The sequence below is a fragment of the Dermacentor albipictus genome, chromosome 1, assembly GCF_038994185.2.
Source record: "Dermacentor albipictus isolate Rhodes 1998 colony chromosome 1, USDA_Dalb.pri_finalv2, whole genome shotgun sequence".
Classification (NCBI taxonomy): Eukaryota; Metazoa; Arthropoda; class Arachnida; order Ixodida; family Ixodidae; genus Dermacentor; species Dermacentor albipictus.
The window spans coordinates 198,569,334-198,585,390 of NC_091821.1; positions in this window are offsets into that span (position 1 = coordinate 198,569,334).

The window sequence follows — 16,057 nt, forward strand, 5'->3', positions numbered from 1 at the left end:
GACAATGACACGCGGTGTATACGGCCAAAGGACTATAAATGATAGTGGTTACGCGATACACAGAACACCGCCGTAAGGGAATACCCCATTAAAAACGAAAAGATTAAGATCTTTCACCATGGCGCAGGCGGCGCAGCAACGTGCTCAGTTTTAACTAAGGGCTTCTAAAAAGGACATTTCGCTTTTATACAGAATTTTTGATGGTTTTCTGACGCATTCCAGACCCTTCATTTTAATGTGGAAGGCTTCCTTCAGCTCACGGGCAACGCTGTCTCGACTTCTGTCCAGAACAACGGTATCTCGTAGGCGAGGCTTGCACCTGCACTCTTTGCAATGGATGGTCATATTGAAACCAGTTCCCTTTTCCTGTGAGCGTTCATGTTCTTTTAGCCTTTCATTTAAACATCGCCCCGTTTGTCCACTGTAAACTTTTTTGCATGAGAGCGGAACCCAGCATACCGATCCACTTGCTGTTGCAAGGAAGGGGTGGTTTATCCAATTCTGCTTTTTGATTATTTGAGAAGTGGATTGAATAATTAATTAAGGCTACTGATCTAATTAGGCAGGATGAAAAAGTAATATTCTGAGTATCTCCAAGCGACGGCAAACAACATTACCTTGGTTCTGTCCAGCTACGTGGCACTTTTAACGTTTGGCTCAAGTTACGTGGGACACCCTGTATTTATATATATATATATATATATATATATATATATATATATATATATATATATATATATATATATATATATATATATATATATATATGAAAAATTCTGCCCACTTAGCTACGCCATTAGTATATTAGCTCATCGGTCACCGAATTCATAATTTACATAAAGAAGGATGGAATAAATTAGTGTTTTGCGCCCAAAACGCCTTTTTGATTAACATGAAAGGAGAGGTTTGCACCATTATTCGCGCCGGCTGCGCCTTTTACAGGGCAAGCAAATCAAAAGCACAAGAAAAGGGAAATGCATTGGCGACCGTCGAATAGTACTAACATCTGCAAAGTTGTCTTGTATTTCGACAAATGTGCAGTCGGTTAAAGATGTCTCGTTATGCTTTACGTGCTCAGTACAGAACTTGCAGTGAAACAACTTTTTAAATCCGGTACTTGCCACAAGTTAGGAAAATATGTTTACACGGGAGACGTTCTCAGTTTATTATCATGACGGCATGAGCAGTCAACTGCGATTACGCGTGCCGCACGAGCCCTGGCTAGTTGTCTCCTCCTTCGCATTACCGGACGTGAAATCTTGGTTAAGAAGCATGACAGCGCGGCGACGTGAAAAGTGTTCGAGAAAACACTCAACCGCTCCTAGCTCACTCATTCTCGTAACTTTTCATATATATATATATATATATATATATATATATACACACACTTCGAAGCTGGGTAGCTTAATTTGTGAAGCTAATAATTCATCTATGACAGACAGCCATTTATTTGCCATAAGGCACTGTCTGCGCAATACGCGGACTCTCTTTTCTCGTTATTGGTACTGACGCTGATATTGCACAGAGTCGGGGGGATACTTTTTCAGATGTACCACGCCACACTTTGCTTCATATGTACAACGTGTTACGCTATACAGTCAATAGAATTAGCACAAGCCCATTCTCCTTTTACGTCAATTCAGGCGTTGTAGGGGTTGGAGGACGGACGTCGGGATGAAAACCCACAAACTTGGGGGTGATTTATTCTACATTATGTACAGAGAGGTGAGACGTCATGTAACAAACGTACAGTCATTACGGGCCGGCAGCAACTCGGACGCTGCGGCCCGCGGCAAGAAGTTCGAGAGAGGTGAATCAGGGGATCAGGGCCTGTCCCAGAATCCTCAGGTCTCTCTGGAAGGCTTCTTATAAACCCTTCGAGCACTGCAAGTCACGCCATGTTTGACCAATGGGAGAGTCCACTCCGATGACGCCACTTTCAGCCAATGGTAGGCGCCCGTGTCGTGGTGTCACACCTGGCGGCTTGCTGCGGTCTTGCATCGCAGACTGGCAATGCACTTCGAACAAAGAGAAGGGGAGGGCTGCACCTGCTTCATTGTCGGATGCCCACCTGCTAATCCCGGCGGCGCACGAACTTGTTGGCATGTAAACTCGTTGCCTTAAACTTGTCTGCTCGGCCGCTTCTCTGGAATGCGCTTTCCTGCTTCTGCATTCCTCAATTAGCTGTGCTGCAATCCGATGTGGTCTGGGGAACTCGAAGTAATCGCAGGAAACAGCTCCATATCTAACAGCTCGTCCTCGCCCCGGTAGTTCTGAATGGCCGGTGAACTCAATTCGCTGGCCATGAGGAACGCTGATAGAAGCTGCAGGGTACTGGGGTCGAGCCTCGTTTGACGAACTTCGGGATCCTTGGCCCTGGAGAACAGACGTCAAACAAACAAAACAACACAGCGCTGCCCCACGTGTAAGCGCAGGCTCTTCACCCCTGACTCGCCAGGCTATTACTGAGTCAAAATCAACCCTGATCTTTTAGTTCCCCAATTTTGACAACAGTTCCAACCACCCTTCCAAACAGCTATCCATTTCTCCTCGATTGCCGACAAGACCAGAGTACTATTGTTGTTGCAAAACAAAAGGGTCGTTGACGATGCAAACAACAAATGAAAACAGCCGAACATAACTTAAGTGGCCTAACCACATGAACAGCATGTTTCCGATCTATCGCAGTGGCGTACTTATCGCACGTAATGGCCCCACTGAACAATCTGGTCAACCTCACAAGTACGTAATCACAAGCGCGCTAGCCTTGTGGTCACTATACAAAACGCGTACTTGCGTTGTAGGCAAACTTTTCATTTACGCTTACTCACGTTTCTTTCCTGAAAGTCCTACAGGACACGTGACATAAACGAACAATTAAACTTGCGGGACTTACACACTCCGCAGAACCCTTAAAATAATGCGTCTTAATAACTCGTTCCACGCATACTTATCAGAGAAGTCAGAATACGGCTGCCCTTACACACACGAGCAACCCAGTCATAAATCTGCTTCCTTCCGTCCACACAGGACATGCGCTAATGGAACTAAGAACGCTTCTCAGTGCAAATCATGCACTCACTGAAAATCTACGCGCTTAACCTTACAAAATTCAAAAACACTTAAAAAGAAAGAAGGTTAAATAACACACGCGCTTTACCATAGGCCTCTGAACGATAACCTTGACCCTCAGGTTACTCACACACACAAAAAAAATAGCCTATCTACTTATTAATGAGCATCTCGCGAGACTACAAGTTTACATAAACCTCACCTTTCAAATCACGGAGCTTCTCAAACGAAAACATAAACAAAGCTCAAACCTTACACATTGAAAGAAACTCTAGTCTCAAATCGCGAAATTTTCCGATGCTCAAAAATAAAAAACAAAACACTACATTTCTACGGAAGGGCTCTTCGCCTCCCTTTTCAAACGCTTATGTCTGACTCATACTCTGAGCCGTCCTCGCGGTGGTCGCGGCTTGAAAGCTACTCTGGCTGCCGAGAGACAACAAAAGGGCTGACTAACTATCAGCTCCCCCAAGACGTTACGGTCTCCTGCCAATTTGCGTCCTCGCGCCCCGCTTTCAACACAAACTCGATTGACCGCGTCGCTACTCCCCACCTGGTCTCGTCCTGCCACCTTGCGTTTCTTCGAACTGCACGCTGAGCTATAAAAAGAACTACGGAACGACGAGGAGCTTAACTGCCCCGTGCCCTTTGTCCGCGTCCGCGCAGAACATTCTTCGCGGTCCCCCTTTGACCGGTGGCTCGAACGTTTTCGATGCGTCAACATCGTCCGAGACGACCGCATCTTTTTCCTCGCGCCCTGCCCATTTGGGTTTCTCGCCATTTTTGGCGGCGCTACATTAATTACCGTCTTTTGGTCTTTACCGCGCTTCTTTTTACGGCGCTTTCTCTTCGCACTCACTTTCATGTCGCCTTCTCGTGCCTCGTGCTGGCCGGTACACGTTTCGTCGGCCCGGATCGGCCTCTTACCCGCACAGTCTGAGTGATTTACATTTAAATCTCCTCTCACTTTGCCTCGACTGGCGGACAGCTCAACCGACTCTGGCACAATGCAGCAGGCTTTACTCGAGTAAGACAACTCGCACTCTTGCGAACTGCCCTCTACTACATTGCCCAGCGCACGCTGTGAATCGGCACACAGCCCGTCGGTATCGATCGCTGTCTCACGCGCACAGTCCGAATGATTAATAACGGAATCATCCCTATCTAGGCTATCTAGACTGGCGGAGAGCCGCACCGATCCCTGAACAATGCAGTTGTTCTCTCGTGAGCTACGGAGCTCGCCACCCCAAGAACTATTCTCAACTGCATCGTCCAGCTCGCACTTCACTTCTGCGCGCACCTCTGGCCTGACATGGGTGCTCGCTTCTGTCGGGTCAACAGTACCCTTTCCTTCGCTAGCAACCTCGCTAACATTACCAGCGACGCACACACGCGGTAACTGTGCCAATTTGTTCGCAGCTGGCCTAGCTGTCTCCACAGTCATCTGTTGGCACAGCACCTCGTCGCTCTCACTCTGGCCTTTAACGGCCTCTATTGCCACTAAGGCATCGTTAGCAGCTAGCCTTTTCCCTTTACTTATGAATCTGCAGCTAATCTCACAGGCACTACTCTTCTCGTCGGCTTCTGGCGAAAATCCGCTCGATGCTGCCTCATTCTTTCGCTCTGTACTACGTACAGAATTCTCAGACAGCCGTTGTCTCTGTGCCAATAACTGATCACAATACTGTATCTCTTTGATCAGTGCTGCCTTCTCTCTCTCATACTTTTGTTCACGCTCAAGCTTACGTTCGCGTTCATTCTCACGTCCGTGACGCTCACACCTAAGAGTAAGTTCTTGAAGCTCCTGCTTCCGTTCATTCTCGCGTTCTTCACGCTGACGCTCACTCCTAAGCTCACGACGCTCTCGCAAACATACACGACGCTCACGCTCCCGTGGCTCCTGTATCACTTCCCAAGCAAGCTCAATGCTTTTATCATCATTGCCACTATCTTCAATCGCCTTTATGATAGTTGGCGTTTTCATCCGTTCGTCCGCCTCAACTCCCAAATCGTCGCACACCAACAACAAGTCCAACCTCGTCAACCTTCTAAGATCCATGGCAGCTGCCCCGACAGGTGGTTAAAACTGTTTTCCTTAATTAATTTGTGCAAACACACAATGCATCAAACTCCCGATTCCCAGAACTATCAAAATTGAACACACAACCTTTGAGTCTGGCGAATCATAAGGAAAAAAACCACGCGCTCACTTACGGTTGCAGCACCCTGCCATCCGGTTCATTCGTCCGCTGTATCCGGTTCCTCCGGACTCCCTGGGTCGAAGGCTCGCTCCTTCTTCGCTACTCCCAGTTTCTTCGGACCTCTTTCGACGAAGGCTCACTCTTCTTCGCTCTTCCCGGTTCCTTACGATCTCTCTCGACGAAGGTTGATTCGTAGCGCTGCCACCAGCTGATGCATTCGGAGGCGATCCTACCGCTGCCAACCAGATGTAGGGGTTGGAGGACGGGACTTCGGGATGAAAAACCAAACTTGGGAGGGATTTATTCTACATTCTATACAGGGAGGTGAGCGTCAATTAACAGTCGTACAGACATTACGGGCCGGCAGCAACTCGGACGCTGCGGCCCGCGGCAAGAAGTTCGAGAGAGGTGAATCAGGGGATCAGGGCCTGTCCCAGAATCCTCAGGTCTCTCTGGAAGGCTTCTTATAAACCCTTCGAGCACTGCAAGTCACGCCATGTTTGACCAATGGGAGAGTCCACTCCGATGACGCCACTTTCAGCCAATGGTAGGCGCCCGTGTCGTGGTGTCACACCTGGCGGCTTGCTGCGGTCTTGCATCGCAGACTGGCAATGCACTTCGAACAAAGAGAAGGGGAGGGCTGCACCTGCTTCATTGTCGGATGCCCACCTGCTAATCCCGGCGGCGCACGAACTTGTTGGCATGTAAACTCGTTGCCTTAAACTTGTCTGCTCGGCCGCTTCTCTGGAATGCGCTTTCCTGCTTCTGCATTCCTCAATTAGCTGTGCTGCAATCCGATGTGGTCTGGGGAACTCGAAGTAATCGCAGGAAACAGCTCCATATCTAACAGCGTTCGGCTGCACTCAGAAGGCATTGTATAACGTAGACGGCACCGGCACCTCTTTTTCCATTCGCAAGCCGAGCGCTTTTATCGGTCTGTTGGACAAGGTGCTGTAACAAGCTCATTTATGATTTATCGCGGAGGAGGCAGACGCGTGTCTCGCGCAATTAACAAATCGAGTTTTTGAATCCTTCCAGCCCACACTTCGGTGGAATGACTGTCACATAAAGAGTAGCGCATGGGTCCTCGGCGTGTTTGACCTGATTTCCTCTTTAGACATCGCTTGTCGTGAGAAAAACTGTTAGGTAGTTTCGGTGCTTGTATATTTCGATGGCAAGCGTAAGGGCGGCGCCTTAGGAGCCGGCGAATGTTCGTGCCTTTACCGCTGGCACGAGGAAGGGGTAGACCACTCGCCGCCGTGACTGCGCGCGCGGGAGTCACCCTTCCGCGACGCTAGAAAAGAGGAGGTAAACAATAGCGACATCGATATTTTCGCGGCACGCCATTCGCGGGGGGGGGGGGGACCCAACACTTTCAGTCTCCATGACAACCCGATGCAAACAGCGCGGAAGCAAGATAAGGCGCAGAACATCTGTAACGTGGTCAAATAGGTGGGAGGCGCGTCTTTAGATTGTATGCCCTGCTTGGGGCAAACAATAAAGGAATGCCCAAAAATGAAAGAACAAGCGCTAGTGGGGAGGGTTACAATAATAATCATAATAAAAGAACACATTCCGTGCGTGGCTGAATGGAGGCACGCATGCGAGGAGGAGCTAGGGGCGAACTAGGACCGCGTTAGCTGCTTTACAGCTCGGTTTTCCTTACCTCTTTTGTAGTCGGTGACAGGATAACCAAGAGATATTCCATTATGGGCTGAGATTTTTCAATTGTGAAAGGGGGTATGGGGGGGGGGGAGACTTTCCTTGAGCATTGGACCTGGTGTGCCAGTAAAGTCTTTCATCTTTTTCTGTTGAGACAGAACAGTCAAAAGGCATCGTAAGTCGTACCTTGCTTGCCTTGAGGGAGCAAAGCAGGGTTTGTGGACTAGTTGCCTGTCCAATACGTAGTACGTGACGCCTGCGGTAAATCGATGTTCCAGTGGCTCTAGCTAACACCCCCAGCACTATAGGTTCCAATTGTATGTCGTAAGTACCTGCAAAGTTAACGAGGGAGATAGCGCGAGAGGAGAGGGAGGGATGGGGAGGGGGGCAGCTGCCGGCGTAGATCAATTTGTAGAGTACCGCACGTGTCATGCAAAAGGCGGGAGGTCTGGCTCTCACCGGTGGTAATCAGTCATCTTTTCTTCGGTTTTCATTTCCCTTTCTTTTTTTAAGAAAATGAAGTTTGTCGCAAGTAGGAAATATTCAAAACATCAAGCGTGATCTATTGTCGTTTCAGCAAGCGTTATCCGTTACCTTACTGACGGTGGTGAAATGCGAAACTCGGCCCGTGTTCACAAAACGTTATGTAGCTAAAATTGCTCGTAAGAGAAAAAATCAGTCAGTCTTGATGCTCGACGTATTATTAGCGAAGACGATCAGCCAATAACAATGAGCACTTCCGAAAGAAAAGCTTTCTGAATTGGGTGCCTGGTCGCTGAACAGCGCATGCAACTATATGCATAGCTGCTACTTTTGCCTTTGTCCATTGGTGTCCTCCCACCGCTGTACGTTGATGCAAGCAAAGAACATCATCCATGACAATAGGCTAAGACTCTTTTTTTCAATATGAATGAATAAAAATCACGCACACAGTGGTCGGCGCCGTCTACGTTGCGTACCAGGTGGTGTAACCATGTAAACGTAGCATTTAACTTCAGATCTCGTTTTATCGTGTCTGGTTGTTTACTGTGACGTATACTGTAGTGCTCTAAATTATCCTCTAAATCAACTTCGTTTGAATTTGGCCTCAAGGGCATCAAAGCTGCTCAACTAATTCCGATCACCTTGGGTTCTTTACCATGCACCTAAATAAAAGTACACGAGCACGTTTTCTTTTTCATTTTCTCTCGTGTGTCTGATTCCTTTCTCGTAACCTTACCCGGGCTCAGGAAGTCTCTACTGGGAGGCTTCGGGCTAGAGTTACCCTTACACCATCCGTTCACTGTGCTTAGGGGATGGACATAAGACTACTAAGGAACTTACCCCAAGTGCTCGGCTCCTGTGACAACGTCAGATGCTCGACAGCTTCTTCGGACACCTGCTTCGTACTGGAACGCGGGAGATTAGACTTAATAATTAGACACCAAGACACCAAGATTAGACACCAAGAAAGGCTGTGCGGAAGCCATGTCTACCCTAAAATTACAACAGTCGGGGGATGGACAATAGGAAGGAAGGAAGGAAGGCAGGAAGGAAGGCAGGAAGGAAGGAAGGAAGGAAGGAAGGAAGGAAGGAAGCAGGAATAGATGGAAAAACGGAGGTAGCCAGTTCTCAGACCGTCTGGCTACACTGTGCTGGGAAAAAGGGGGTAAGGAGAACAAAATATAAAAGAGATGCTACAAAAAAAAGAAGAGCAAAAAAGAAAAGCGAGCAAGGAAAGGAAAAACCGAAGTAGTCCACTCGTCGGCTTCAGCTGCGGTGTCTTCTGTCGGCGACATGTGAAGCAGGAACACTCATAGCGAAGGTGGGCGATTGTTTCCTCGCACCCACAGTTATCGCATGCAGGGCTGTTGGCCGTTGCGATCCGAAATGAGTAAGCATTCGTGAAGGTCACGCCATGGCACAAGCGGCACAGAAGCGTCTCCTCAGCTCTAGATAGGGCTGACGCGGAAGCCATAGCCGTAGATTCAGATGCAAGTTGTGGAGACGAGCGTTGGTAAATTCAGTTGAGTTCGACTGTGAAAGTGTAATTTCACGTTCGAGTGAACGAAGCCATGTAGCTGTGTCTGTTCTGGATAACGCTATAGCTACACAGGGGAGGCCATCATGAGCAGATCGGGCGGCCTCATCTGCACGGTCATTTCCGCAGATACCGCAATGGCCCAGTATCCAATTATAGACTATATTGTGTTTTTTCTCTATTTCGTGGTGATGAAGAAGTCTTATGTCAGTGACTAATTGTTCATTCGGTCCATGGCAAAATGGCGACATAGTGCACTGGAGAGCGGCCTTGAAGTCGGAGAAGACTGACCATATCTGTGACGATTCTTCAATTACGAATTCTAGAGCAGCGTGGACGGTGACGAGTTCTGCAGCCGTTTGATGTAAAATATGATGTCTGGAATATTATGGTGACGGGCTTCGCGGGAATAACCACTGCCCCTACTGAGCTTGCAGAAGCAACTGAACCAACCGTGTGAATGTGAAGGCGTACGCTGTGTTTCTCATGCAGGAGCAGTAGTGTGGCTTGTAGGGCTAAAAATGACGATTGTGTTTTCTTTTGGATTTCAGGAATGGTTAGGCTAGCTTCGAAGAGCGCGCCGTAACGGTAATGGTGGTCAAGCTGCAAGCATGAAGTTCGAGAGAAGCACTGAACGATGCAAAGCAATAATATCGCTGAACGCACAGTGTGGCCTAGAAGCAGGAAGTGAGGCGAGGTGGTGTGATGGAACCAGGGCGAAATGCATGATGTGCATTCTTAAGGCATCGACACGAATATATGTTGTGATTGGGTGATAACGCACGATGACAACAGTCGCTGCTGAAGATGCACATCTCGGAAGGCCAAGACATATTCTCAGTGCTTGAGCTTGAATCGATTGGAGGACGTGTACGTTTGTTCTTCGGCTCCTGTCCAGCACAGGTAAGCTGTAGCGCATGAACCCGAGGAACACAGTATAAAGTTTAAACATCACTCGTGCAGTTGCACCCCAACATTTTCCCGCAAGAAATCTTAGCACGTGGGTGATCATTGTGAGTTTCTTTTTCATGCAATGAGGCAATGCCGGGAAATATTGAGCGCCGACCAATAATTGAAAAAGCAAACAAGACGTTTCAGCCCCATTACGAGAGCTTTGTTCACAATCTTGCCTTGCTGAAGCCTTGTTCACAATAGATTGTGGCTTCCGTAGTGGGACCAAAACGTCTTTTTTCCCTTTTCAACGATTGGTCGGCGCTTTATATTTGCCGCCATGAATTTTCCCGAGCCGACGGGTTTCCCTCGAACCGTGGCTTTCTTGTTGGCAATATGAGGGCTCCAGGAAAGGCCGCGATCTATTATTACTCTCAGAAAGCGGTGGGTCAGGAAGCGGCGGTACTAATAACCTGTCCATTGAGTTTAATGACATATGGGCCCATCGCCTTGCGCGTGAAGGCAACCAGCGAGCACTTCTCATGTGGCAGCTCTAGTCCACAGTCCTTGAAGGTAGTTTGACGTCAGTGTAGCCTATCTCCGAAGCCTGGCACGTACGTAAAGACGCGTCATCCCTGATGCCCAGATGCAGATGTCGTCTGAGTATATCGACAGATACACGGACCACGGAAGTGCATCAACAAAGTCGATAAACGCAAGGTTAAACAGAGTGTTGTTCAGGACTCCATCTTGAGGCACACCGCGACAAGTACAATGGTGCGTTGCTATACCATCTGCTTGTACAAGGAAGGCTCTGCCCTTCAAATAACTGTAAATTCATTGGTAGACACAGCCCCTAATCCAATGTTCCCCAAGACATCCACAATTGCTTCATGCGATACATTGTCATATACGCGCCGTTCACGTCCAAGAACATTGCCGCAGATAATCTCTTTAGACTTTTTTGTTGCTGTACAGACGAAACAAAGTCATTCACGCACGTTTTCTATCGAGGACCGTCCACGCCGAAAGCTCGTCATAGCATCAGGGTATATCTCATTACGCTCCAGGTACCACTCCAGGCGAGTCAGTACCATCCTCTCAATCACCTTTACAAAAAAGCTGGCAAGTGCGGTGGGGCGGTAGGAGGCCAGGTTCAGGGGAGAGTTACCTGATTTGAGAAGGGGAACGAGGCGGCTGGACTCTGTAGAGGAGCTTCAAGCAGCTTTGGCAATATGCAAGCGTTCCTCATTATCTGGACCAGATGGTGTCACTTACATGGCCCTGTCTAACCTAGATCAAAGAGCTGGGCGTGTCCTTCTAACCATATACAACGACTTTCGGTGCAACGGATTGGTTCCTCCCTCGTTGGTGGACAATAGTTTGCAGAGGCAGTGCTGCGGCTTTTGCACGATGCGCAGTTGAAGATTTTTTAAAACTTTTTTTTACTCTTTATGCCTCATGAAAAATCCTCCCGCTAAACTAAGAAAGAAAGGAAGAGCGAGAAAGAGGTGAAGAAGAGAGAATTCAGAGATAAATTATGCACAATACTCTTCAGTTGCGCGCATGGAGCTTGTCAGTTTCGACGAGCCGCGCTAGAGCCAGGGCTTCAATTTCGTGACGAACATGCGACACATATGCTCTTGAGTACGCAATGAATCTGGAGATTAAATTATAGTATTGCATTCCACAGCGGCTTTACAGACTTTGCGCGGAAATTCGACATCAAATGAGTAACTTTTTTATGGCACTTAGCCCAAGTCCAAAGCGCACATCAACTATTACTACTGTTCGCCACGAAAACTGGAAACCACCTAGGTTTTGATTTTAAAGCACTGTGCCTCTTGAGAATGACATTCCGAGGCACTCCTCTCTCGCAGTGCCTAGGGCAACAGGTTTTTGCGCCTTTGTATGTCCTTCTGAACTCTTCTCTTGAAGTGACGCAGCTCTAATCCTCACTGGCCGGCGGAAGAAGCCGGCATCTTTCTAGCCAGTCATATGCTACGAGTGTTGCACTGCTCTAGGCTGAAGCTGCAGGTGCCACATCGTATTTTCACGACATGCATGTGGAAGTCGCGCTGAGTCCGAATGAGACAATGCAATCTTGTCTGCCTCCTGAACGTAGTTGTTTAGGCTTGGTCCATGATTTGTCAGACAATTGGTTTCCGGCTTGTTTTGCAGCGAAAGTGTTAAGTGGAGTTCCGAAGCGTTTCTCGTGCGTCAGTGAAAGCCGTTGGTGAAGGTCAACTTTGAAGGCAAGCAAGAAAGAAAGCCATGTAAATCAAAGAACAGCCAGCAACGCAACCTGCGTCGGAGCTGCGAATTATAGCTTTGAAACCTAACTATCAATAGTAATAAAATAAAATCTGCCTTGGATATACCTTACTTGACTACACAACGCCTTTGAGGGGTTCAGTTTATTCAGTAATCCGTAATTTTTGCTTCTCACATCGCGTTTTACACATGCCACGTTGGAGTTCAGTTAGGAGTTTGTATATGGCTGCGGCGGTGAAAGGCTGACAGTGTCGGTATCAAATATAAATCAAAGACAACGCAGCGTGCATCAAGCGGCCGTATATGACCAGGGCGTTGGGAATGAGTCATCTCAAAGAACAGCAAGCAACGCATTATACAAGGCCGTTGGAACACGCAGCCGGAAGAGCCGGCGTGGAATGCAGGAACATGCATCGGATATAACTCAGATTATACAGATGTACTATGCTCGGATGTAGTGATTCATTTGAAGGCTCCGGTATGGGGAAAGAATTGCACCAAATAGATTTCGGGCAGTGGCAAAAGAGACCTTTATAGCACTTTGGAAGGGTGGGAGAACTCGCTTACACAATGTCGCTGTCTTTGATGTATGAGTTGCTCAGATTGGCATACATCTACCAAGTTCTTTTTTCTGCGTATAATGTCGAGAGCCATTTTTCGCCTGGGGAATTAGAGCCCCGTCTTATCCACTACATAGCTTCCGGTCTTGGTTGTGACGTAAGTCGTAATAAGTTCGCCGGTTTTCTCTTGGCGTTTTTTAAAGAAGTTGAGACATTTTGTTTTTTAAATGTCTATTTGACTTTCACGGGCACATTTTTCAGTGTTTCCCGAAAAACACTGTCCTCCGTAGTAGTGAATGCGCTGTTCCCTACATTGTTTTAGCGCACACGCTACTTACGGTTGGGCTGAACAACATGAAGTGTTCAAACGTTTCCACCTAATGTACATGATAAGTCGTTCCTTCTTTAAACTACATATAGCAACCCTTCCAGTTCAGACAAAATTCGAGAAGTTGCTAAGTACAGCGATTATAGAACACTGTTTAATTGATTGGAAGGATGGTATATTTTTCTTGGAAGTCCTACAAAGAATAATGAAAAAAGGAAATGCGCATGTAACATCCTTGTTGCATGTATTTCTGAAATATTGAGAAGAGAGAGAGAGAGGAAAAGGGAAACGCAGGGAGGTTAACAAGAGAAAAAGATCCGGTTTGCTACCCTACGCTGGGGAGAGAGGGGAGGGGGAGGTAAAGTGGTAACAAAGTAGAGATAAGGAAAAGAAGGAGCATAGACGCACAATCACAATCGGTCACCGTCACCGAATACTGTTATCGCACAGCACAGCGACACTTGCAGCACTATCATCATCTGTTCAGGCTACAGCCGCCTGTCCAATTCTGTCGCCCTCAAAAACCGCAACAGTGCCCTCGTCGCCCTCTGCTGCGATGGCTTGTGATGGCGGTATATTAAAATAAGATCCTCTGTGAGAGGTCTTCGGTCAAAGCGCGCTACCGTGGTTGCGAGTGATTGTCTCTGTAAATTATAACGAGGACAGTCACAAAGAAGGTGTTGAAATGTCTCCTCGTTACCACAGTCCTCACACGAGGCGTCGTCGGACCATCCAATAAATATTGAGGACCATCCTTATATGCTTATACTAACGAATTGGTCTTCGTGGTGTCTGGAAAAGCAGAGAGTGCAACATCGATGAAATTATTTCTTTTCTTCTTTAGAGAAACTGTGTCGTGTATGTACGTTCTGTAAACAGCTGAAGAGCCGCCGCCAGAATGGATGTATTTGTTATGTGTATGTGTTTGCCTGCACGAGTATATCAACCGCGTTTGTACACGTAACCTTAGTATTTGTTGCGTTTTGGCACATTACCATTGAAACAATGCGTGTGCACATAAGACACTTCGCCCGGACCCCCGCCCACCACTTCGCAAGTCTCCCTGTAGAAAGGCCCTCTACGGCATTCAGTACAAGTGTCTTCACGCACCGGGCCTCTCTTACTTCAGGGTACGCACCTGCTGCAAGACCTTCGATTCCTCCATGGTGTGTGAGCCCTACTCAAGTAAACTTAACAATCCCAGGACTTCAGAAAAAGTCGGACTTGCCGTCATCAGCACTCAAGTAACTTACTTTGCTCCTCTTTTACGAGGAATACCGCGACTGCATACACGTCTATACTGATGGCTCAACTAGATCAACCAGTTCCGGTGGTGCTGTTGTACCAACAAGGAGAACAACCCAGTGGTTCTGCGAACTTCCCATAGCACTACATCAACAGCTGCAGAGCTCGCAGCTCTCCGCGATGCGCTTCATGTTATAAACACAGAGAGTTCTGAAAAATGGGCAGTCTTCTGCGATTCAAGGCCGGCCTTACAATGTGTACAGTCATTTCTTCGACATGGAACTCCCAATCAATTGACGTGCGAAATCGGGGAACTCATCCATCACTTGAGAGAAAAAGGACATGATATCATTTTTCAATGGATACCAGGCCATTGCGGTATCACAGGAAATGATGACAGATATATCAAAACGTTTATTACAGAAAAAAGTGCAGAAAGCGAGTGGGTGGAGCCCCTAGTCCAGGGCACCACTGGCTTGAGCTGTTCGCCGTGACTGGTCGAGGAGCGCTAGTGACAGAGATCAGGCAGCTCGGACGTCAAGCCAAGAAGACCGCTGCGCACACATTCCTCTCTCAAGGAGAGACGCTGCGAGACAGCTTTGCTTTCTAGTACGCACACTCTCGTTAGCTGAGTGGAACACCGCACATAGAAGGTGCACCAGACTGCACAGACTCAACCCTTCGCTGCAACTCAGACCTCTGCGCGGGCTGCACCGACGCGAAACGTCTCTTCTGTGTCGGTTATGGTTTGGAGTTGCCTTCACGAAAGCATATTCAGCACTCATTGGAATGGCTGACAGTCCTGCATGTGGTGCCTGCGGCTGCGAGGAGAACATTGACCACCCATTGTGCCACTGTTCTCAGTTTGAAGCACAAAAACAATCTATGACCAACGCATTCAGGAAACTAGATGATCGTCTGCTGAGTGAACAGACAATACTAGAACACCGCCCCACCGATCATCGGCTAAGAAGGCACTAAAGGCACTTCTGTGCTTTCTGAGAACGTCTGGCTTGTCCGAGCTCCTTTGACTCGGTAGTGGTGTTCGTGAACGTCTCTCTACCGCCATCTCTCTCTTTCTCTCCCTTCTTTCTATTCCCCTATTCCCTTCCCCCAGCGCAGCGTAGCCAGCTGGACTCTTGATTGGTTAGCATCCCTGCCTTCCTTTTATCTTTCTTACTCTCTCTTGGCTTTTAGTTAATCTTCTCTTTTGCATGCAGCAAAGAAAACAAAAAATACGTGATAGCCTTAAACAAAATTTGAGGGGCTTTACGATAGCATAGCAGTTAGTTCGCCCGGCCCCCAACTGCACTTAGCCGCAGGGGCGTAAGTAGAACCCCAGAGGCGATGTTGTGTTGCTTTTCTTGGCTATATAGCGAGGGTGGAGCTACGGATGAGGAGGTGGCTGACGACGGCAACGTTGCGGAAAGGCCTGAATGGACACAGCAGACACAGTTTCTATCTTTTAAGTGCTGTCGCAGGAAAACCAGGATGTAAGGTTTGCATTCGCGGCTCCACAGAGCACATGATGTGCAGCACGCCTAGCTTTATCTTAATCATAGTAGTAACTTAACTTGTGTTAAGTTACTTAACCTAACTTAACTTATCTTAACTTGTGAACATAAAAAAGAGTTGAAGCTGTTCACACGTGCGCCTCTTCTTCACATGGACGTTACCGTCGCAGCAGACACAGACTAATTCTGGCTGTACGAGGGACCAATTATCGCTGCACGCCTCATCGCACGATGTAATAGAGCTGTCATACGAGCTGTCTTCTTCAAACAAAGGTTTTGTGCTAACGCGA